A 25,732-nucleotide genomic window follows, 5' to 3' on the forward strand; every position below is an offset into this window, starting at 1 on the left:
ATTCCTTCCAATCATCTATTGAGATAATTATATGATATTTTACTATCTTAATAATATGATAAATTATGTTAATAATCTCTCCTGCACTATACCAGAATTTCTTGGCTGTGCTAAATCCTATTCATTACAGAAATATATGTTTTAATTTATTTTTTTTATTCTTTGCAGTGGACTAAAATGTTATCTATCATTTCAATATCTCTATTTACAAGTGAGGTTACCTGTCACTTTTTTTGGTTTGGCCTTCTTATGTGATTTAACATTTTTATTTCTAAATGTGACAAATATAAATTATATATCCTTTATTTGTATTAGAATCATTTTCCATATAAAGAAACAATGTTCTTTAAAAAAGAGTTTCTTCTTTGAAAATTAAATAACAATTTTTTGATAATTATATTTGAATCAGGACTAAAGCAGAATAATCTAATGCAATTTCTCAAGGATTGTCCTAAGGGTCACTTTCTTCAAAATCATTTCAGGAGGTTCTTAAAAACATCCAACTCAGACTTACCGAAAGGACCACTTAATGACTTTTGTGGACCTTAGGCACTTTTGCCCCTATGGATCCCTTTTTCCATAAGGAAATATTTAAAAATTATGTTTCACATATGTGTTAGTAAAAAGACAAGTATATTAATATTATATATTAAATTTTTTCGTAGACCTTATTTTTTTTTTTATTTAGAAAAATAAAATATTTCACAGGTCCCTAAAAGTGTGTGAGCCCTAGGCCCTGTGCCTACCGTGGATAATAGGTATATTGGCCCTGCATACTGAATCTAATTCTTCAGGAATAGGATCCAGAAATGTGCATTTGAACAAGCACATATCATCTGTGGTTTTTGTGCCTAGTGGTCTAGTGGTTGAGAGAACTGGGTTTACTGAGGACCAATCCAAACTTTGCCACCAACCAATAACTAATAGTTACATGGGACCAGCCTCTTGACCTCTTCAGGCTTTAATGGTTTTGTCTGTAATGTCTCTAATTTTCTTTTGCTAAAATCTTTTATGAGCAGATACTTTATTGAGAATTTACGAATTTCTCATCTTCTTATGTATTCTTTCATCCAGCAGCTAGATAAATGGATACATCAGAAATTGTGCCAAGTAGTGTCAGAGGCACTAGGAATATAGCAATCACTGAATAAGATATATTTGGCTCTTGACATCTTTGAGCTCACAGTATATTGGGAAAATAGACACTCAGTAAGTACATAGAATTGTGAGGATATGAAAATAAGGAAGTATGGAGTGATAAGAAGGAGCTTTAACCTAATCTGGAAAGGCAGACAGTGTCTACTTGAGAATAAATAGGATCAGCAGATCAGGAATGATGTTGAGGAGAAAACACTCCTACGTGGAGAAAACATTATTCTTGAATGCATTAAAACAAGGGAGTATGATGCATTTGAAGATTTAAAAGAAGAGCAGGATGGCTGGAACAGAAAGGTAAAGAATAAGAATTGCATTTCATGCCGATGAAGAAGTTCACTTGCCGTTGTTTATTTAATTTCCAAAAGAATCCAAGATGACTTGTTTATCTATTCATACTGTGCCTAAAGCTGTTTATTTAGGCAGTATTTATTCAGAGCTTATCATGTTACACATACTGCTACAATAAATGTCCTAATGGGCCTTACAATCTATGGGTGAGACAGACATTAAACAAATACTTAGGCAAATAATTATGTAATTAAGCTTGTACTAAGTGCTGTAGACGAAAAACATATTATGTTATAAGACCGTATTAAAAGAAAACTGACTGAGACCACTCAAATGCTGAAACTTGAGAGAAGAGTCCAGAGACAGGGTACTGAAGAAACATGAAAAGTGCTTTTAGGAGGGAGAATAACATGGTATGAGTCTGAAATAGAAAGAGCTCAGCAAGTACTTGTATTTCAGAAATTTTCAAAAGTTTTTTCTTGTTTTTCAAAATAATATATAGCTGAGCCACATTATATTATAGAAATAATATCTGATCAAAAATCATAGAATTAGTCTTGATACTGCAAACAATTAGCTATTCAATTAATTAAAATCTCTATGTATAAACTGTATATTGGACTAGATATTTCAAAGCTTATTATAAATTTAGCTATTATAAAGCATCTTCTATGTACTTTATATTAAATTATTTTATTTATTCCTTTCAGCAACCTAATAGAATAGGCATTATTTTTGTCATCCAGGGAAGAACGTGTTGACATTGAGATGTTTCCTGTTTCTCTCCTCCTCCTCCTCCATTTTTCTCCTCCACTCTTTACAAGCTCTTCTTGTTTTATGTCTTACTTAATTATTGCTATTTTCATTTTCCTCTTTGGTGTTCCCATTTAAGTCTTTGAGTATAAAAATTAGCATTTTTATTGTCTTTCCCTAGAAATGCTTTGTTTTTTTTCCCATGTTTTTGGCTTATTTTCTATTATTTGCTTTTATTTTTCTTGCTTGCTGCCCTCTATAACTTTTTTACTGATATTTACATCTATATAAACTGTCATTCTGATTTTGGTTTAAAGATCTCAAAATTATGTTTCTGTTCCCTTCTAGTATTTTTTGCCTCTTTACTTTTAGGCTTTTTGTCAATGTTTTCTGGAACACATAGTTCAGTATTGCTAGGTTTTCATTATTTGATATTCTCTTGTATGATCAACTTGTAGATTTATTTTAATGTTCAAAACAGTGAAACATACCATACCATATAGCATTGTAGTAACCTCTTCGTTTCTGTATTTTTAGGGGGAAAGTATGTTAGATGATTTCATTTGTTTTTAGTAGTACCCTTAAAAGCAAAAAAAATGCTGGAATTCGTTTGCAGTTCATTCAGTCTCTTTTCCAAGAGAACTGTTTGTTTATATTTAACGGTATAATTGACAGATTTATGTCACTTCTCTATTAGTTATTATTTTGTGGTATTATCCTTTTTCTTTGCTTTTTATTTATGTAGTTTCTGTGGTTTGTGTGGTAGAATTTGCCTCTTGTTTTTAAATCTATCATTTTTCAAATACTTCTACTATTAATATAGTTTAAAACAACAGATCCAAGTATTTTACTGTTCATTTTTATTAACTTAAAAAATTTTGAAAACTATCAGAAAAATAAGAAATCTAGCACTTAGATGTATCATATTCACTTTAAAAAAAAGTCCTTTCTGAGCTTCATATTTTCTAGTAGTATATAAGCACTTAATACTTAGCCTAAATTAAAATTTATTTTATTGCATTAAATTTTATTGCATTAACCTTCCTTTTATTAATATTATAATCATCTTATCTCTTATAGATGTCTTTCATTTATTTTGAGGATTCCATTGTTTCTTCTGATCTTTAAGCTGTGGGACTTTCATATCAAAATGTCATTAATTTTCACTCTAAGTAAGAAAAACTGGTATTCTTGGGTACGATTTTGTGTTCGATATTTCCAGTTCTCTTAACTTTAAGATATTCTCTTATGATATTCTTTTATTAAAAGTTAATGGATATCAAAGACATGATTTATCTTTTCATTTGTAAAACAATTTCATCTTTATTTTTTGGCAACTTATAGAGAGTACTACTATTGTGTTTAAATGTAAAAAACTTGACAGATAGTTATCTACAGCAGGGGTCCACCAACTATAACATGAGCCCAAATCTGGCTTATGTCTATTTTACTATAAAGTTTTATTGGAATATAGCTGTGCTCACTCAATCATTTCTTTATATGTAGTCTATAGTTGCTTTCATGATACAATGACAGAGTTAAGAATTTATGACAGAAAGGACATGACTGGCAAAGCCTGAGATATTTACTATCAGGCCCATAAGAAAAAGTTTGTTGTTCCCTGGTCTCAAGGGTCTTTCAATTCACGAAAATTATTACTATTATTATTATTATTATTATTATTAAATTGCTAGCCTTTGTATTTCTTAAGAAAGTTCTCACTTTTCTAGTCCTGCCATTTTCTCTAAAATTACTGTCATCTGTTATTTTACTGAAATTTAGGATTCTGAAATTATAGCACACTGATTTTTCACTCTACAAAATTAGTTTTTTTCTGTTTTTTTTAATCATGTGGAGTATCCAAGTTTAATAAAGTTACTCATTATTCTTTTAATTTTTTTAAGATAATGATTATAACCAGAGCTATGATTATTTATTTTCTTGTTCACGCAATTTGTAGAAGCCATTTTTGGAAGTGACTTCTACAGGGTATTAGAAACTTCATCTTCCCCTTTATGGTGCAGTAATGCTTTGTAGTTGGACCTGAATTACGTTTTTCAGACTTTCTGATTGTTAGGGTTAATTTTCTGGGGTTGGGTTATTATTTTCTTTGTTTTAGACATTTTAAGTATTTGTTATATAGGGGAGTGAGACTAAGAGGAAGAAAACTACATTGTCAAACACTTGGCCATTTTTCTGGAAAATCATTTCTTGTTTATTGCTTTTTAGAATATATAAAGTAATATTTTATATTCACATAAGTAGTAGTAACCAAATGACTGGTGATATTGATATCTTATTTCTAAATCCCCTTACATATTCAATTTAATGATGGTCAGAGCTAAAAAGAGCTGAAATTATTCATTGAAGCTTTTTAATGTATAAATTTCCATTGCTTTTTACCCAAATTTAAAACATAAATACAATGAATTTCATTTACTTAGTACTTGCTAAAAAAATTATAATGGATAGACTAGTTTTACCGACCCACAAAATTTCTTATAAATTAAACAGAGAAACTAAGTCAAACACCTTTTTCTAATTATTAAAATTAATGTAAAATTTTTTATTTAAGTTCTTATTATTAATACCTAATCTTTTAATCCCTGAAATAATTTCTATCTCTGTCTTCAAATTATGATTGAGAAGTTCTCACTACCAGATTTTTCTTACAGATATCATATTGTCATGAATTGTTGACTAGATCTTCATCTTTTATTTTTTAAATTTGTTTCCATATATCGTAGAAATAAGCTGCTATATTTATTCTATGTTATCTCATGAAACATAAAGCCTTTCTTGTAAAGCCATGTCTAAAAATAAAATAATGGGTTTATCACTTATATAAATAGAAAACTAATATATATAGAGCAAGTCTCTTCAGCTAGTAAAACCCAATAAACCTAGTAAAATTTTAACTCCAGCCAGTAATTTCAACTTCTCATACAATGTTGATTTTTTTATCAGAGTAATCTGTCTCCCTTCTTAATAAATTGTAATCACTGCTCTTATTCCAACAATATTTTGCTAGGTCAAGTCAACCATATATTCACAGTTATGTAATGAACAATGTAAATTTAATGTATTTTTTTGGTAAGTGCCAGGAGTTCAATGCAAAAAGAAAATTTTAAAAAAGAGAAAATTAAAAAGTCAAGTATGTGATGAGTGGATCTCTAGAATGTGTTAGGCAGTGAGTTTTCTTCTAAAAACTTTAACTTAAATATATCTTAATTTTCATTTTTGGCCCCCAAATATTTGTTGCTACAAAAACTCAGAACTAAGTTACCTAGATTTTCAAAGCTTTAAATTTTGTAACATGTCATGATAACTACCTCCTGAAACTTTGAGAAGATTCTCCTCAGAAAATTTAAATATATTTTTTATATATCATGTGTTGAAATAAATTTGAAGTCAAAATTAAGTGTAAACAACTAAGCCATGCATCCAATAACCATTAGGCTCTTAAAATCTGGCCTCTATTTTTTAAGGCAAAATTTGGGATAATTTTTCACCAGAAACAAACAAAAATCTTATTTTTGACAGAGATGTAATTAGGTTGAATCCAAAAAAAAGTGTCAAATTACAGGAAATAAAATGGCCAGCAGGAATCATTTATTTATCTTTGAGCTAAACTCCTATTCATGAATTTAATGAAGACTGCAGATATTCATGCACACAGTCTCAAAATTGGGATCATTTCAGCATGTCTATGTATTATGGAACAGCAGTCATCCAGAATGATAAGAAACAACAAGCACATTATTTCTTTTTACAAGAAATCAGAAATGAATATAAATTATTAAAAATATAAAACATTTACTCTGATATTTATGTGTCGTCTTTTTATTGGCACTTCTTTAAGAAGTGTGGGTTGTGGTGGTGGTTATAAAGCAAGTATAATAATGACCTCAGAAAATTTTGTTCTACTCTGTGGTATCTGAGGGTATTTGAAAGAAAGAAAAGCAAATCTACATTATAGTGTCATATATATGTAGGAACTCAGCAGAATAATCTTTATCCACCTGCCACAGTATGTAAGACTATACATATAGCAGACGAATATGGTATATAAATATGAATCTAAAATGCTTACCCACTATTTATAAAAATTATGAAAAATTCTTTTGCTAGTACATAAAAAGTAGAGATTACATGAATTAATAATAATCAGAGCCATTATTAAAGTGATAAATTATTAGTTCTTTATTCTGTTTTTCCACAAGAAAATACAGTTGTCAAAACTACTCTTTAAGTTTTGTTTCTTTTTTTTCCATTTTTTATGTCAGTTGTGACGAATTCTGATCATATAGTCCATTTGATGTTGTGATTAATGTAAGTGCTTTTGTGGTTAAATTTCTTTTGTTCTGTCATAACACCCTGAGCAACTTTTATGTAGCGCTTAATTGTACCTTGATATAACTCTTTATCTTTATCTTTATTGTTTTCTTGTAAACTAGGAGCTGCTTGGTAGTGAGTATCTAGTATCACAATGACTAGTTCTTAAATTAGTGAATTAATCACATATTTTGTTAACCTCTCTCTGGACTATAACAAACATAATTAACACATTATGAAGTAGCTAGACTGTATCAAACACATTCAGTAGCTCATCTGGTTCTCACAACCCCAATGATACCTATATCATTGCCACAAATGAACTAATAAAAAATATGAAGCACTAAGAACTTAAGGAACACTTCTCAAGGCCAAAAAGCTAGTTAAGTGACAGAGCCAAGAACTTTAGCCACACAACCTTACCAGACTTAATCATTGCCCTGGGCTAATATTTTTGGATACCTGTCTATGTAGGCCTTATCTACACACATAAGGCAAAATAGGGAGTGACGGTAACTCTGAATAATTTCATGAAAACTCTTTCATCCTGGGAAAAGGGGACATTTCGACCCCCTTGGCATATGACCTTATTTAAAGGTGCCATACTGAAACCCTATTAACGTCTACAAAATAGCAATAGAATGTCTTTAAACGTTACAAGTGATGATTGGAGAAAGAAATGTGCCATAGGAACATTTTAAAATTAGAAAATATAATACCTGAAGTCAAAGCTCCTAAAAATAGCACCACCTTGTCATCAATTTATCATACTACTGTGTTTTTAGCACAATATCCCGAAGAATACTATAACTTATAAAGGATCATCACTTTTAAGAATTATCAAAAATAAAATAATTTTATTATAATGCCAATGCAAAAATAATCCAAGTTCCTGGAAATTATACAATTGGAAAAACAATGAATGATATGTTTTTCTCACAGAAAGGGTACATTGAATTTTATTTTTATTTCTCAATTAATGACATATAAATGAGTCCATAAATTGTTCCAGATAGAGTTTGTAATAATTGCAATGCTCATACTTACTGGTAAATACAAGTGTAAATTCATAGAAATCCATTTTTCTTTGTGACTTATCTGCTTAAGATTAAAATTGTTTCAACAGTCTTCTTTTTTTTTTTTAAAGTATAGTTGGTATACAATCTTTTATTGCTTATATTAATTTTAGGTGTATGATATACTTTTTTTTGACATTTTTATAGCTTACAGTGTAGTCACCCCACTAATTCTAGTAATTTTCTGTCATCATGCAAACTTATCACAATATTATTGACTATATCCTTTTTCCCCTCTGCACCCATCTCCTCACCCCTTCCCTTCTGTTTCCATGAGACTGTTTTTGTTTTCTTTTGTTTGTTTTTTAATTCCACATATAAGTGAAGCCATACGGTATTTTTCTTCTGGGAATTTATCCAAAGAAAAGTAAAACACAAACACTAATTCAAAAAGATACATGTACCCCCATGTGCGCTGTAGCATTATTTGCAGTTGCTGAGATATGGAGGCAACCTAGGTGTTCATTGATAGACGAATGGATAAAGAGGGTATGTGTGTGTGTGTGTGTGTGTGTGTGTGTGTGTGTGTGTGTGTGTGTGTGTGAGAGAGAGAGAGAGAGAGAGAGAGAGAGAGAGAGAGAACGTTATGCAGCAATAAAAAAGAATGAAATCTTGCCATTTGCCACAAAATGAATGGAGAGGGTATTATGCTAAATCATCATTCATCTTGATGTACACCAGGTTATTTGGCGCTTTCTCTCATGCAACCTACAGAAATTTATAAGGTACCTTTGACAGAACATGTCACAATTCTGAAGGCACCCCCACATACTTTCTTTGAAGGCATGTATTCCTGTCAATATGAGACCTTTATTCATGCCCTGAAATTTTATTACTATGTCCATTTCAAACAGAAATGCAGTATCCTTTTATTTCTTTAGATCCTTTTTTAGCTCATTCATTTCTTTCAAGTCTATAACAAACCTTATGATTATTGTTTTTTAATAGGCATTTTCCTATTGCTTCATTGATAATGTGGCCTATAATGGCAACTCCATATTTCTTAAGCACTTATTGATTTTAAGGTATCATTCACCAAACCTTATTTTTTAATACAAGTAGACTTTAATAACTTTTCCTTAGTTCATTGGCAAAATAAATAGACAAATGAGTAAGTAAAGATGTAGAAGACTTAGAAAGCATAACTAACAAAGAGACCTAACTGGTATAGCTGCATCAGTCTGTAGTGTACCATACTCCAAAAACAGAAAACACTTTCTTAACAAATGCTATGGAACATTTATAAAAGTGAATCTATATTAGACCCTAAAGAAAGATTCCAAAAATTTTCAGGACCACAGCATTCACAAAATCCAGTACAGTAACATTAAAGATTAATAACCAAACTAGAAAACAAAGATTTCTACTTCTTGTACACTAAAACTTTCTTTTGAAACCATTCTTAGGCTAAAAGTGAAATAAAAACTATAATTGGAGACTATCTAGAAAATTAAACATATGAAGACATTACATATCAGAATATGAGGGATATAGCAAAAGATAAGCTCACCAAAAAAAATATATTGTCTTAAATTTATTAATAAAGAAGAAAGAAAAAAGAAATGTGTATTAGAAATCTATGAAAGTAGAAACACGCAAGATTACAAAAAACTCCTAAGTAACATAGAAATAATTAATAGAATTAAATTCAGAAGTTAATAAAGTTAAAAACAGAAAAATGATGGAACTAATAAGTTCAAGAATTGTATTATAAATAAATACATTAAAATTAACCCTCAACTAGCCTAATAAATTGATTCTAATAAATATATGCAATAAAGAAAATACCTGTTGCCAGCATTCATTTAAATGCAAAAGTGAGTCTGCGATGGGGCAGACTCAGTTTCTAGGATGTTTGTTGAGATGTTTTTTAGTGTGTTTCTTTGTTATGACTTGCAGCTCCTGGCAGCATCCTTCTTGATACTCATGTACTTGTTGATTTTATTTCCCCTTGTGAAAGGTAATACTGGCTGCCTAGGCATCACGCGGATTGGATTGTGTGTCTCAGTCTCTGGAGGCATCGAGAGCCAGATATGCTCTCCTCTCCTTTTCCACCTTCCTAATGTTTGATTTGGGTGTGACATTGTGATTGGTGGTCCTCTTGCCTGAGTTCTAGTTACATTTCTGCTACCACCTTGGATATTCTCAGGTCAGAGTCTCAAACAATTGAAATTTCAGTTTCCTCTTCTGCAAAATGATAGAGATTGGTTTTGATAATTTCTGAGTCTGTTAGAAGATAATGTTTTTGATGAACTAACTGCCTTTTGATACTCAGTAACCTGTTCACTATAACTTCAGCAGTTATCATTTACATTGGTGGCTCTTACTCTGCTCTCCTCCACCCTAGGATAGTGTCAGGTATTCAGCCAGAGGACATAGTAACCTCAGATTTCTTTGGCTAAAATTGGTTCTAAAAGTTTCATCAGTGAATTTTTTTCCTTGAACATATGTACAAAAACATTTTTATTTGCTTTATCGTGCAGATTGACAGTTCAGTAGCAACTGAGCCAAACTAAGTGCTTCATTTACAAACCAGAAAAATGTAGTTATCTTTCTTTCACTGAATCCTGCTTTATTCAGCCCATTTTCATCTGAGTTTGGAGCTACTTTCATTGATCAGAATGATCATCTATTCTAGATTGTATTTCTGCCATATCTATAGGAAGGTATTAAATGCATTAAGGATTTGGGGGTTTTTCAGAGTCAGTCCACAGACAGTAGATGGCCACCCAAAAGTTAAAAAACAGACAAACAGCTTTCCCATACCCATGAAAAATCTGAGAATTCTTAGAGGAGGCAAATTCTGAATACATTGCCATAAAAAAGAAATAGTTCTTTATGAGAACAGAATATGCAGCAACACATATCAGCTCCTCCCCAATCAAGTCTGCTTACTTGGACACTTATCAGACTGTCCGCACTAACTAGCCTGCATCCACATCCTACTGTTATTACTGATACTAATCACACTCTACTGAACACGAGTTGGAACCAGGAAAGAATACCAGCTCCAATATGCAAAGTGTCACCTTTTGTGAGCCCTTAATAAGTATTCATGAAACAAAAGCAGAACAAAGAAGGGGAGCTCAGTTTATATTAGGAGAATGAGATAGTGAATAGAGTATAGAAGAAAATTCACTTACATAAAAAGAAATTATAAAATTCGTTTAGATTTGTATGCTGAAACATTTCTTTGCTGTTTCTTCTGACTAGAGAGAATGTCAGGGAGTGACTGATGAGCCAGCAGGCTTTGGGGTGAAGTGTTGCTTACTCATGGGTGAGACTGCATTTTCCCTTTTCTTTTTAATAATTTCTTTTCAGTTACAGCTGCCATCCAATAGTATATTAGTTTCAGGTGTACAACATAGTGATTGGACATTTATAGAACTTATGAAGTGATCATCCTCATAAATCTAGTACCCATCTGACACCATACATAGTTATTATAATATATTGACTATATTCCTTATGCTTTTTATCCCAGACTTTATACCCCCATGACTACTTTGTAACTACCAATATGTACTTGTAAATCCCTTCCTCTTTTTCACCCCCTAACCTCCCTCCCATCTGGCAACTATCAAAATGACCTCTGTATCTATGGGTTTGTTTCTGTTTTATTTAGTTCTTTAGATTCCACATATAAGTGCAATCATGTGGCATTTATCTTTCTCTGTCTGACTTATTCCATTCAGCACAATACCCTCTAGATCCATCTATGTTATTACAGATGGCAAGATTTCATTCTTTTTTATGGCTGAGTAATATTCCTTGCATATATATACCACCTCTTCATAATCCATTCATCTATTGATAGACACCCAGGTTGTTTCCACATATTGGCCATTGTAAATAATGCCACAATAAGCATATGGATACACATGTTTTTTCAAAATAGTATTTTAGGTTTCTTCAGATAAATACCCAGAAGTGGGATTATCGGGTCTTTCTTGTTATAGCCGTTGTCTATAACAAGAATATTGAGTCTTTTGTCTCCTGTTATAGCCTTTGTTTTAAAGTTTATTTTGTCTGGTATAAGTACTGCTACCCTGGCATTTTTGTTTTTTTATTTCCACTTTCATAAAATATCTGTTTTCATCTCTTTACTTTCAGTCTATGTGCCTTTCATATGAAGTGAGTCTCTTCTAGGTAGCCTGTATAATGGTCTTGTTTTCCTATCCATTCAGCCACTGATGTCATTTATTTAGAGCATTTAATACATTTACATTTAAATTGTTGATAGATATGTAGCTATTGCCATTTTATTATTCACATTTTTTAGCTTTTTTTCTCCTTTTCTTCTTAAAGAAGTCCCTTTAACATTTCTTGTAATACCAGTTTGGTGGTGATGAACTCCTTTAGCTTTTATTTTTTTTTGTCTGGGAGGCTCTTTATCTGTCCTTTGACTCTAAATGATAACTTTGCTGGGTAATCTTGGTTGTAGGTCCTTGCTTTTCATTACTTTGAATATTTCCTGACACTCTCTTCTGGCCTGCAAAGTTTCTGTTGAGAATCAGCCGACAGTCTTATGGGAGCTCCCTCATAGGTAACTAAATGCTTTTCCCTTACTGCTGTTAAGATTCTCTCTTTGTCTTTAAACTTTGGCATTTAAATGATGATATGTCTTGCTGTGGGCTTCTTTGGGCCCATCTTGTTTGGGACTCTCTGCGCTTCCTGGGCTTGTATGTCTATTTCCTTTGCCAGGTTAAGAAAGTTTTATGTCATTATTTCCTCAAATAGGTCAATTCCTGGCTCTCTCCTCTTGCTGATTCCCCTATGATGTTGGTATGCTTGATGTTATTAAGCATAGACCTCTTAAATTATCCTCATTTTTTAAAATTCTTTTTTCTATTTGCATATCTTGGGTGTTTTCTGATACCTCATCTTCTAAATCGCTGATTCAATCCTCTGCTTCATCTAATCTGTTGATTCCCACTAATGTATTCTTTTTTTCAGGTATTGTCTACTTAATTTCTGACTGGTTCTTTTCTGTCTCCATTTTTATGTTTTCTCTCTCTTTGTTGAAGTTCTCACTGAAATCACTGAGCAGGTATATATAAAACCAGTGTTTTGAACTCTGTATCTGGTAGATTGTTTGTCTCCATTTTGTTTAGTTCTTTTTCTGGAGATGTTTTGTGAATCTCTCAAAACCCTATCTGGGTTTTGTGAATCGTTGAGAGATTTTAGGAAAGTCTGTGGCATGAGCCAAGACAGGATGTTTGTATGGAAAATCCACCTGAAGCAACAGGTGGTCCTTCATATGTAGTGGGGTGAGATCTCAGGGAGTCACCAGGGGAGGTGACAGTGGAGACTCAGATATGGTGGCCACCTGCATTTGCATTCTGGGTGGAGGTAGGGCTCAACAAAGGAGCAATGCCCTCTGCCAGCACTTCTGTCTAGGAGAAAGCTGCCCCTCCAGCCCTCGTCTTGAAGCCAGACAATTCATTTCCCCCTTGTATATCCCTAGCACCTTTCAAATTGCTACCCCAGTGCTGAAGCATAGAGTAAGTGAGTCCAGAGTTGTTAGTAAGTTCATGCCTGGGACCTTTAAAAGGAATGCCTAGGACTCTATCTGCCCTCCATCTCACTCAGCCACAATCTCCACTGGTCTTCACAGCCAGGACTTGTGGGGACTTCTCTTACCAGCACTGGAAACTGTTATGAGGCTGGGACCCCCTCACTCCTTCGAGGGGACCTCCTCAGCCAAGATGTTCCTCCCAATATTTAACCACCACATGCCAGTGTGGGACCAGCCCATTCTACATCTCCACTCCTCCTACCAGTCTGGAGGTAGCTGCTTCTGTATGTCCTTAATGGACAGACTTCTGTTCAGCTAGACTTTGGGTGATTCTCAATAATCATTGTTCTGCGGTTTAGTTGTATTTTTGATGTGGTCATCAGAAGAGGTGAACACAGTGTTTTCCTACTTTGCCATTTTGACTGGAAATCCCATCAAAATCTTTAAATTTTTAAATTAACCTTGTGATAGTGCATTTACCTAAAAAGTAAATAATGTCTTCATCAATATAATATTCTACTAGACAGAGGGCAAATGCAACCCATACCTTTCCAGAACTTATTCAGTATAACCAGTTAGTTAAGAAAGTATTTGGAGATTTCTCTTCCATTTGGAAAATTGGATAACACAATCAATTAACTGCATGTTTATACCCAAGATTTTTTAACGAAAAGGGTAATAAATGTTTATGCATTTTTGACAGCATTCCCATTGGTAAGAGGGAAAGAATGAATAAAGTTAGAACAGCAAATTAGGAAGAAACTGAGCATTTATGTATCCTGCATAATAATATTAAATGTCTCTACGAGAGATTTAAAAAGCACCATGCCAGAAGCTTTGGAAGGATATAAACTTGGGTAAGAAAACTCCTTTTCTAGATGTTAGAAATCACTGGTCCAGAGGCTGAGTCTGAACACAAATAGCCAAAATACCAGTAAAATTCAGCAAGTGAAACTAATAATTTCTCTTGAGATTTGACCATTGTACATAGGTCGCAAATGAGAAAATGGTAAGAAAACATTGAAAGTTCAGAGGAAGTGAGTATCCCATCCTGCTCAGGAAGAATTTAAGGTAGGAGGTACATGAGCTCACCCATAAAGAGCCATATATTTGAGCACAAAGGTGCATCACAGAGAGAAGATGCAGGGGCAAATAGAAAATAAACAAATCTTGTTTAGGGAAAAACAAATTTTACATTTAAAAGTTAAATTTAACTAAGAGTGTCAGATGTGTGAAGGAGCTACTTACTATGAAATATAAATAGCATTCAAGTTATAGGCTGATAATTGAAGACCTTAATGCTTTAATAAATTAAAGGGTTTTAAGCAAATATGTAATATATTCAGCAACAAGCTCGAGAATCACATCTGGCATTGAGACCTGGAGTCAGTGATTTGGAGATGATACACATAGGAATGATAAGATATACATAGAGGTACTACATAGAGAAAAAAGAAGGCATTGAAAGAAAGGAGAGGAAGATGAGAACATTTTCAAGGTAAATACCTATTTTAAAGGGCAAGCATAGAAAATGATACAAGAAGACGTAAAAATAATTATCAGAGACGTTGAAGAAAATAGTTTTGGAGAGCCAAGGAAAAATTCAACTTGCAGAAGGACTGGTTGGCAGCAGATCAGATACTCCAGATAGGTATTAATCACTTTCAAGAAAGCAGATTCTGAAGGGTGGTGAGAAAGAAAGGTAATTGTGTGTGGAAAAGAGAAAGCTACAAATGGAAGATAGTCTCTCTGGTATTTTGGTAGTGAAACAAAGAGAAGGAAATAGAAGAAATAGGAGTAGCTTTAGACTAGAAGATTCCTTAGTTCCTGTGTAGACAAAGAAAGATGATCGGTAGTGATCAATTTATGCAAGGAAAGGTAATAATTCACAAGGAAGATAAGAGGGTATATAACAAGAGCACAGAGATGGTCAAGTTCATAAAGGAAGACCTTTTCTTCTGAGAAAGAATATGAAATAGAAATCATACTTAAATACACAGATATATTTAATAAATAAGATAGTATAGGGCCGAATATATTTCAGATGCCTTTGAATTTAAAAATAAGAGATGAGATACTTTGTTTTCTATGTATGATGAGAACTAATATAAATTTGAGTTTTTAAGGTTATGCAAATTTCAAAACACTGTGATGGAAAATTTAGTGCAGAATAAAAAGCTTCATGAGAAATAAAAATATAATTGTTCTATTGTAGATCAAGATGAAGTTAGCTAATATGCACTTATAGTAGACTTTATACATATGGTTAATATTCTTAAATACAGCTATTCAGCTTAGGCACACATATAACACATGGAAAGCGGAGATAATTTGAGGTAATATTGGCTATAATAATAGGTCTGGAGATAATAAGTAGGTCAAAGAGATAATAGATTCTATAATGTTAAGAGTTTCACTGAATGCTTGATTATGATTAAGATTCCAGTTAAACAAAAGAGAACAATAGATTGTGTGAATGGGAAGGCCAAAGTTTATAATGAGAATGAGAGGTAGGTTGGACAAAAGTGAAAGAAATTTGGGATAGCAAATAAGAAATTAGAAAATGTAAATCCACTTGTCCTTCTGTGCACTGCATAAGAGAACAAGTTTAAAGGTGAACAAAGGTTTGATAGGGTGGAATAAAAAAATTAATCACATTAAAACACAAGATATAAAATCACTTAATAACTTATGATATCCCAGATGATAGAACTGGCTGGGATGTTGTTATATAGAGGATATATAAAATTTAGAGTGTCTTATCTCCTTCTAGGTATAGTATGTCCTTAGAAAATGGTAGATGTATTGATTCATTTCTTGGGTGAATAATTATCGGAAAATGTTTGACTGCCAAGTAAATATTCCCAGATGTCAAAACGAAGACTAGGTAAACATAAGAAGATTGTTCAACTTAAAATTTATTTCCAAATCAAAGCCCAATTGCCTTCATTGATTCTCCCGGTATCCAATGATTTTCCTTGCAGCTTGCTAACTGTGAATCTCAGCTTAGTTTTTAATATAGCTGATGGAAGGAAGGGAGAAAAATGTCCTGTAAATAAAATAGAAAAAGTTGTTGGTCTCTGTGTTTGAAATAATAGATAGAGCCTTGTGAATGTGAAATATTGCATTGCATGGAAACATTTTGTTTTGGAGTATTTTGATTTCAGTTATATGGGAAAACAGTATGCATTTTGGAAAACATGTCAAAGCATTGAAAGCTACTTAATAACAGAAACTGGAAATTGCCTGACAAAGTGAAACGTTTTAATGATGTCAACTTTTCTGAAGCAGAACCCAGTCATTGTTAAAATAGAGACAATTTATCTTTTAATTGTGATAATTCTAGTCCATTTTAAGCTATATTCTTTCATAATTCTAACAATAAGAGGTAGTTTGCTGAATTAATATTACTTTAAAGAATATTTCTTTATCTTTTCTCTATTGCATTTTTACAGCAAAGAACATTTAACACAGTTATCTTTGGTGAATTATACAAAATTAGTATTTTACCATTCCAGAAGTCACACACATTTTGGTCTCCATTCAAGATACTTGAGAGCAGCATGAAATTAAATTCTTAGTAATAGAAGACTACTTCAAAATGGTGGGGAATCCAAGGCAAAAAAAAGATAGGCTTGAGAAAATTGCATGAAATAACAACTTAGAACAAATTACATAAAATAATTTAATAAACAACCAGCATGATATTTTAGTGATGTAATCTTGGAAAAAGTAATTTCGTAGGGAGAAGATGCATACAGCAAAGCTTAGGTCTAATAAACTCACTGAGAACTTGGAGTCAAAAGTTCATTTATGAAAATTGGATTCCACCTCTAACACTGAGTAAGTGAATATATAGATATGCAAACAAGAAATTAAGCAGAAGGACTTAAAAGGTTATAAGAATTCACTCTTAAAATCTAGAATCTATATTCATTTAATCATATAACAAGCATTTGTTTATGGTGCCTGGAAGATCCAAAGTTGGTAATCCATGAATTCTACCTTCAACTTGCTCACAATTTAATAAGAGAAAGACAAAGGAAAAAAAGTGTAATTTAACCTGTTTAGATTTCTGCTTACTTTATTTCCTATAGTTATTCTTATATGTGTATGCAAACTATAGTACATTGTGAAAATAAAGTACTAGACATATATATAACAACACAGTCTAGAAATGTACATCCCTCTGTTTTTGCTGCTAACAGTCTGTGCTTAACTTCCAGTTCCACTGATAACCAGTTGTAAGTTACTTTAGATTTCTCATCTGTAAAATAGTATAACTACCTCACAGATCACTGTAATGAAGGTTAAATGGGATAACACATTCAACACACATACTAAAGTACATTTGGCATTAATAGTCATTTGATAAATGTTGGTTAAACAATGATCATTATTTAAGTAGTGGTGGTATCCTTATGGTATAAGTGATGAATAGGAGTTTTCCAAGTGCTTATGGAGGTGTTACTGTATAAGAAATAGATATAGAAAAATAACATGGTAAATATGGTGATATCCTTGATAATACCTTTCCTTTTATCAAGCTTTAAAAACTGGAATTCTTCCCCTCTCCTTTCTCTATACTTTCATCCTAGCACATCTCAATTATTCCCTTGGTCATAAATGCCATATAAATATTGCTTATTTTCAAATTTATATTTCTAATACGAACCTCTCTTTTGAATTCCAGGGTAAAATATATAATCTCTCACCACCCAGTTCATTAACTGGCATCAATATCTGCCCAGTGCCTCAAGCAAGAGACTTAGAAGTCATCACTGATTGCTTTTTCCTCCCATTCTCTATGACCATACATCGGTGAGTCTTCTCGATACCTGATTGTATCTCCAAAAGGTATCTACACTGCGACTATCCTCTCCCCTGGCCTACTTCAACAGCGTCCTGTTTTCACTCATTCCTTCCTAGTCCTTCCACAAAGAAGCAGTCCTTATCTTTTACAAACAAAGATTGGATACCATAATGCCCTTTCTTAAAATCATCTAGCAATCTCATTGTAGCTAATAATAAATCACCACCAATTACCAGACTAAGGTCCAGCAAGATCTGTCTCCTGCCTGATCACCAAATTTATTTCTCTCCCTTACAAATCTCCAGGCCCACCAGCTGTCTTAGTTTTGTGAAACAGGCAAGAGCTTTCCCCACCCAGAGATTCTCTGCCTGGAATTCTTTGCATACAGTCTTCACCAGAGTAGCTCATTCTCAGTCTACACGTGTCTATTTAAAACATACCTACTCAGAGTAAACTCCCTTAGTCATCTTGTTTTAAGTATATCTACCACTTTCTAGTTATTCTCTCTCATAATTCTGTTCTTTTGATTCACAGTAAGCTCTATACTTAAGACAATATCTGCCCTTTTTAAACCACTTAGATTCTCTTCCACCCAATTAATGATGCATTAATTCTTTCAGTCCAAAAATATTAGTCGAATAGCTACCATGTGCTCAACATGAAGTTGCATGATGTAATCTATGTTTCAGAGGGCTTATCGGATCAAATATATAGGATGAATTGCAAAAGGGCAAGAGTGGAAACAGTAGGACTTGTTAGTACATGACATCAGAGAAGTGATTGTCACTTTGACTAGGTTGATTACAATGGAGATTCAGAAAAATGGATGGGTTTAAACTATTTACTAGAGTAGAACAAATAAGAGTTGCTGATGAAATGAATATGAGAGTAAGAGAAAGTAAAGAATGAAGAAAAATTACACCAAGGCTTTTTACTTGAGCAATCAAATGGATAATAGTATCAAACAAGGAGTGAAATTGGTTTGAAAGATATCAATTTCTATTTTATATATGTAAAATTTGGCATGCCTTTAGATATGCAAATGGAAATATCAAATTTGTAGTTAAAAATGTTTGTTGGAAACCCATGTGCAATGTTGATAATAAATATAAATTTGTTGCTATCAGCATGGAGATAGTATTAAAGCCATGATATTAGAGAAAATATTCTAAGACACAAGTGTGATAAGTATCACTAACATTTACAAAGCACTTAAGTGCCAAGTACTGTCCTAGGCATTTTGTTTTTTATATTATCTCATTCTCTAGGTAGTAGATACTATTGTTACCTCCATTTTAGATGATAAAACTGAAATACTAAAAGGATAAGAGATTTGCCCACAGTCACATAGCTAGTAAATGTTAGGTCTTGGATTTGAGTACAGGATGTCTGTCTCCAAATCCCAAAAATAGATGAGAGGAGTCCGAGGATGAATCTATTATATGATTGAGGAGTAGAAATCACCAAAGGATGGAAAAGAGGTTGTGGAATCAGTAAAATGAGAAGAGTGGACAAAAGGAAAATTAGGACAAAGTGGTGTCACAGTAGGGATGAATTTTTTCAAAGGAAGGGGGAGTCATTCACATTGAATTCTGCTGAGATATAAAATAAAATATGGACAGAAAAGTGTCCCCCTAAGTTTGGCAATAAGGAGAATGTGGGACTGCAGTTTCAGTGGAGTAGTTAGAATGGAGAGTGCCTAGAAGGTATATTTGAAGAAAAGGTTACTGCACAGTAAGATCTTTTGTGCTGTTAAGGCATGTTATAATGTAGAAAGAATAAATAAATGTAAGGGTGTGGTTTAGTAATATGTGAGCACACAGAGAGAGCATGAAAAATGAAGTTAGAGAGGTGTTAAGTTCCACATCACCAAGGTCCTTACATTCCTGGATCTCTCCATGAAAATAATTACAGTAATTGCTATTTTGCAAGCAAATGTCTCAATTTATTATTTTTGAATGACATATGCTAAAAGGAAACCAAACCATCATTTGTAGAGCTTGATGAGAATATGAAATAAATGATAATATTTGGAAATTTAAACCCCTCACGTTGCATATAGAATTTTTACTAAGAATAGGGAATTGTTAAATCTTCTCATGTAGATTTTTAAAGTTGAAATCAAATTTACATATAGCGAAATGCACAGATGTTAAATGTTTCATCTGTAACCCCTACTTTATTATTTATCTTATTGTGTCAGAAATGTGAAGTAATTCAGATCGTGGCCAGTCTAATGCCTATTCAAAATTATTTTTCAAACATGAATCTCACTCTTGGAGAGTAGATTGATTAGCACTTCAAAATCTGTAAGTGCTATACAAATATATTAAAATAAGATGACATGTTTCCGAATAACTTTCATAGTAAACCTTCTTCCTGTGAAATTTATGAACTTATGCAAAACTGGATACATGTATGTAAATGTTTTATGAAAGTGTCTAAAAAGCAATAAATATCATAGTAGGAAAAATAGCTAAAAATATCAAGGACGGAAAAAAATTGCTATTCACTGCTACATTATAATGAAAATTTAGGGGCTTCTTACTATTGAACCGTTTTTAAAGGTCTCATGCTAGACCATTACTCTGCTAATACTTCTCTCTTTGACTTAAATGGTAGACTATGAGAATGGCATGTTTGCAGTGACCTCACCCCTGTTGTGCAATGATTAATCATTATGAATACGAGTTAAGATCAAGCCATGGGAAACTTGTCTTCTCCCATCTAATTTGATTAATGAGTTTTATGGCTGAGATGCATTGTGAAGAAAAAGTTAAAAGTACCTGAGGCAAAGACAATTGTACATCTCACATGAATTTTTAAGGAAATAGAAACAATCGTGAACATAAAAATTCCACTGTTACAAAGTGACATCATCTATCTAAGGTGGCTATATATGATCATTAAAGATTTCAATATTCTCTATAATCTGAAAATAAATAATCCTCTACTATGTACTTTCTTACTAATAGCTTTTAACATAGTCTAATAATCACTGAGAGACTGATGCTTTTTAAAATTGATTTTTTTACAAGCCAAATAGCCTCAATCTTTTAGAAGTAATTAGGGTCATTCAAATATTGACATTGTCACTCATAAAACAATATAGTTCTGTAAGTAACAGTAGAATTGCATTTATGACACTTAATTAAAAAAATGGTTCATGGCAGCTTTTTGGACCTTAATGATTCAGTGAAAAACACAGTAATCTCTTTAAAAAGTCAATTGAAAGTAAAGAACAGCTTCAGTAATTTTTAAAATGTCAATACAAAGCTACAAATAACAGACAAATAAGGCAAATTATTTTTGTCACATTTTGGACAAAATCCTTATTAGCATTAGGACTTACATTACCCACTTTTAAAAAAATATGACAGTCTTTATTTTTTAGAGATCAGATACTGTCCTGACCTAAATTTACATATTTTTCCTAATATATTCTTTATAGTTTGAATATTGAAGCTCTTTTGACATTTATTCCTGAAGTAAATTTTTTTCTTCAAACATCCTTGCTTCCAAATTTCCTGTCTAATTAACTTGTGTGTGCATCAAACTTCAATATTTTAATCTCATCGTTCACAAACACACAGCTTTTATGATCTCACATAAATAAATGGAGAACACAAAATAGTACTAGTTCTTCATATGTTCTCCCTCAGACATTGGACTGATATATAATTCTATCCAAAAATAATGACTATTGTATTAGTTTCCTAGTACTGCCATCACAAATTACAACAAACAAACAGATGGCTCGAAGCAGGAGATATTTATTGTCTCACAATTCTAAAGGCTAGAAGTTCAAAACCAAGGCATTGCCAGAGCCATGTCCTCTCCAAAAATTCTAGGAGAGAAACCTCCTTTCTTACCTATTCCTAGCTTCTGGTGGTTGCAATCCTTGGCATTCCTTGGCTCAGGAGTATATCATTTTTATCTCTACCTCGATAGTCAGCTGGCTATATCCAAATGTCCTGTGTCTGGGTCCAAATTTCCCTCTTCTTATAAGGATTCCAGTCATTGGATTAGGGCCCACCATAATCCATTATGACTTCATCCTCATTTGTTTATATCTGCAATTACTCTATTTCCAAGTAAGGTCACAGTCACAAGTACTGATATTCAGGACTTAAATATTTTGGAGTGGGGGCGGCACAATTCAATCCATAATAACCACCAACAATATGTAGTCCTAAAATCGAATTATTTTCTAGCACTGTAAATCATTACTTTATAAAATTATTAATGTGTTGACTTTCATAGCTTGCTCATAAAGTGTTACTTTTTCTTTAGGATAACTATGTATTTTATGAAAGAAAATAGCTCCCTGACAAAGTGAACCTTAGACACTTTTTTAATCCCTTTCTTACATATCATTAAAAAGTAAATATACTAAGTATATAAACAAGATAATGATCATTTACTTTATAATTTTTTCTATTTAATAATTGAGAGTATTTTCTTCTTTTGTGCCATATGTTTAAACATAAGCCGAAGCTTTAAAGCTCTGGAACAGTAAAATGTAAGTTTTACTATAACATCTGTTTAAAAGCATATCATATCTATCTACCTATATAAAATATATTTGCAAGAACTTTACATAATTTATAATTATATATGCAACATATTTTTTAAAGCAAGAAAAATGAAATTAAGGCATAGAGAAAATAAGTGTAAAACAAATATACAGAACTTGATAAAATATATTTGCTATATTAATAATGGCTTTGAATCTGTTTATTATGGGCTTAAATTTTGCTCTTAGCTTTCTGGAAGCTAATGTAAAGAATGAAACAAACTATCAGTGGGCACTTTTTAAAAAGCAGTTATCAAAAAATATATATTTATTTCTGATAATAAAATTTTAAAAATAGTTTTCCTGTCGATGATGATAAACTTGAAAAGAGTATGATCCAATGAACAATAGCCATAAGTTTTCTATAGATGTTAATTATAACATTAAAGTAATATCTTGTGTATGACCTTTTTAAAAAAAAGTACCTGCCTTAAATTCAGATCACAGTGGTCAAAAGACTTCAATCCAATAAAAACCTTTTTTAAGGACTGATATAATCTAAAGATAAAATTTTAAGTGTCTAAAAGTGATGGAAAGCATTAAATATCTAATGCTAAGTTTCCAAACATATTTTGTTAAAAAACTAAGCTGTAGATAAGTTTTGAAATATAGGGAATTGAATTACACCTTGCAAATTAAAGGCAACCTATATGGTTTAACAGTACACCAACTTTGTCAAAGTTGAAAAAATATAATCAAATAATAAAATACACAGTTGAAAACAGGCCACCCTATAAATGGAAAGGAAAAAGATAATATAGAAACTATGCAAGTGATGTGAACAGGAAATTCACAAGAGTAAACACGAATATAGAGTAAACATTTGAAAGAGGATCAAACTAACAATAAGCAGAGAAATATAAGTTAAAACCATAAAGAGAAGGTATCTTAACCCATAAACAGTTAACCAAGAATTAAAAAGATGATATCCAGTAAGTCTAATACACATGAAATGAGTACTGTGTTATACCAAATGTGAAAATGTAAATTGGCAGAATCTATATAAATTAGTAAACTTGTTTATTCATTCTACATAAAAAGCCACACATATACAAAAAAGGACAAGTATAAGGATATTCATTGCAGTATTGTTTGTAGCACAAAATAGCAAATAACCTAAATGTCCATCAGTGGAGGCAAATAAATTTTCACCTATTCATATGATGAAACACTACACAGCAGTCAAAATAAATGATGTAGAATAACAAAAGATTTTCAAGGTATATTTTTGAATAAAAAGAGCAGGGTGCTGGCACTAAAGATATTCTTTTCTGGAAACAAATACAAAGAGGAGCAGTTTGTAAGTCAGAGGTCTGCAAATTTGTATGAAGAGCATACAGTAGAATGTGTTTATCTTTCTGTCCTCCATAGGAAAGAGTCGTTTATCCAACTCATACAAAATTAAGTCACAAGACATAAATTAAAGTCATGGGATGGCAGAACAGAAAACTGGTTTATCCCACTAGAACATCTGCCATTAAGTTCTTGCCAGCACTTGCTCACATGTTAATAAAAGGTTTTATATAAGCATTAATAGCTAAGGATTTATGTCTCATTCTTATGTCATCCCAAAGGCACTTCCAGTTCATTGACTCAAAGAAAAGGTGTGAACAAACTTATGTTGTTCCAATGGATTTATCCACATGATTACAGAGTATAAAAAGTATCAAAAATAGGATAACTGTGTCAATAGCTTGCCTATGGCTGGTTATAACATATAAATTCTTGAGGAGCCCAAGCTGTGACAGACTTTTGAGATGAAAACTCTATAAAGCTACTCTGAGGGGATTGTTATTTTTTTTATCAAATGAATTTTCTAAATAGAGAGAAAGATGGTTATAAAAGCATATATTCGTCAGTGGATTCATACTTAATGATAGAAAAAAAAAAAAACGAGGCCCAATCTCTAGGACCATAATCAGGGATGTCATAATGCCTTCCCAATTTCCTGAGGAGCCTTTAGCTTATGGTAATGAAATTCTTATGACTACCCCTTCCCATCTGATATGAAGTCAGGTAGAAAAAATGCTTTCATGTTATTTTTACACACACAAGATTTGGGGAGAACTCTTATAATGAACACGTGATATCATAACACCAAGTGACACAGTTATGATGAAAACTATGTATAAGCACAGATCTTCCCACCAAGATTAAAGGTATAACAAAGTAAAATAAGAAACCTCATGAATAAAAGTTTTTTATTATTATTATTAAATTTACCGAGGTGAATTGGTTAATAAGATTATATGTTTCCAATGTAAATTCTATAATACATCATCTATATGTTGCATTGTATGCTTATCACTCAAAGTTTAGTCTCCTTCGGTCAGCATAGTTTGACCCCTTCCTCTCCTTAACCACCCCTACCCCTTTCCCCTCTGGTATCTGCCATAATATTGTGAGACAGTTTTTAAATGTGAGATATTGTAGCTAATAAGCTATATGCTTTATAAAATTCAGAAAATTCAAAGTTTTCAAAATTTGCCCATAAGATTTTTAATCAAAGGATCAATATTTGTTTTCATTCTTATCACAGGAGTCTTTCCAATTTAGGAGTCTCATCAGAGGTCTCCTCAAGTGGAAATAACTCAGATGTAAATGGCTGTGCTCTAAAAGCATTCCTCTGGCATATCTTTCTGACAGAATCTTCCAGGTCAGTAATGAATACACCTTTTGAGAAGGTAGAGAATTTCACTAAGTCACAGGCCTATTAATCAATTAATTCATGTGGTATCCAAAGATGTCCAGATGTTCTAATATCTAATCTTTGAGAAAAAAAAAATCCAACAAGAGGCACATTCCAAACTGCAAATTGGAAGTTTTACCTTACTGTCATCCAAAATACAGACATACCTTGGAGATATTGTGGGTTCAATGCCAAAGCACCACACCAAAGTGTGTATCACAACGAAGTGAGTTTCAATCTGTAAGAAACACATCTGTGAAGTGTAATAAAACATGTCACAATAAAATGAGGTATTCCTGTACTACCCAAACCAGTTTGTTTTATTAATTTCTATATTTTTGAACACGTTGAATGAAATATGTATCAAAGAGGAAAAATAATTGCTTCAGTAAAATAAAAGTAAAAATATTAAAGTTTGAGAGTATGGTTTCCTCTATAATTGTACATAGCCCCTGTTAATTAATGAGTGGAGTTAATATAAGTAGTTTTCACAGATATTGTCCAAATGAAGGAGGAAACTGAGGAC

At 32.3% G+C, this 25,732-nt stretch overlaps 1 long non-coding RNA gene across 4 annotated transcripts in view; it reads left to right on the plus strand.

Annotated features, from left to right (window-relative positions):
• The window catches only part of LOC107513527, a 479,315-nt gene that overhangs the window by 396,580 nt on the left and 57,003 nt on the right, over window positions 1-25,732 (plus strand). For 3 of the 4 annotated variants that reach the window (XR_004956357.1, XR_004956356.1, XR_004956355.1), the window contains one exon: window positions 17,822-17,949. The exons of the other annotated variant lie outside the window; for it this stretch is intronic. This is a non-coding gene — a long non-coding RNA (uncharacterized LOC107513527). The remainder of the gene's footprint in view (window positions 1-17,821; window positions 17,950-25,732) is intronic. 4 annotated transcript variants of the gene reach the window in all.

Source organism: Rousettus aegyptiacus, unplaced genomic scaffold, assembly GCF_014176215.1.
Source record: "Rousettus aegyptiacus isolate mRouAeg1 unplaced genomic scaffold, mRouAeg1.p scaffold_m13_p_3, whole genome shotgun sequence".
NCBI classification, from domain to species: Eukaryota; Metazoa; Chordata; class Mammalia; order Chiroptera; family Pteropodidae; genus Rousettus; species Rousettus aegyptiacus.